This window comes from Alligator sinensis, unplaced genomic scaffold, assembly GCF_000455745.1.
Source record: "Alligator sinensis unplaced genomic scaffold, ASM45574v1 scaffold131_1, whole genome shotgun sequence".
NCBI classification, from domain to species: Eukaryota; Metazoa; Chordata; order Crocodylia; family Alligatoridae; genus Alligator; species Alligator sinensis.
In genome coordinates, this window is record NW_005841830.1 from 4,063,027 (window position 1) to 4,063,842 (window position 816).

Sequence of the window (816 nt, forward strand, 5' to 3'; positions counted from 1 at the left end):
TATGTAAATAAATATACACAAAAAACTAGAACCCTTGGTTCCAAAATGATACCTTTTATTAGACCAGCTGGAAAATGGCAAGAAAACTGTCCTTTTCTGCAAGCTTGTGTATTTATGTACATAAATACATATGTAGATGCACGTGAACACACGTAAATGAGCATATGCAGATGCACATGTAACTGGTGTAGGTGCACATCAATGCACGTAAATAAATACATACGTAGCTGCACATCAACACACATAAATCAACACATGTGAATACACCTGTAGATAAATACATGTGCAGGTGCCCATCAGAGCATGTGTGAATGCACATCTACATGACCACATACATAGGTGTGCATCAACACCTGTAAATGAACACATATAAGTGTGTCTGTAAATAAGTACACACCTAGATGCACATTCACACTCACAAATGGGCATATGAAGATGCATTTGTAAAAGATGCAGATGTAAATGGGCATATGACGATGCACGTGTAAACAAACACATGCAAAAGTTGCACGTGTAAATGGGCATATGAAGATGCGCCTGTTAATTAACACATGCAAAAGAGGCAGCTATAAATGGGCGTGTGAAGATGCACATGTAAACGAACACGTGCAAAAGATGCAGATGTAAATGGGCATATGAAGATGCTCTTGTTAATTAACACATGCAAAAGATGCAGATGTAAATGGGCATATGAAGATGCACCTGTAAATGAACACATGCAAAAGTTGCACGTGTAAACGGGCAGAGGAAGATGCGCCTGTAAATGCACACGCGCGTAGGTGAGCATCAAGTCCTGCCAGTGAGCACCCGTGAACG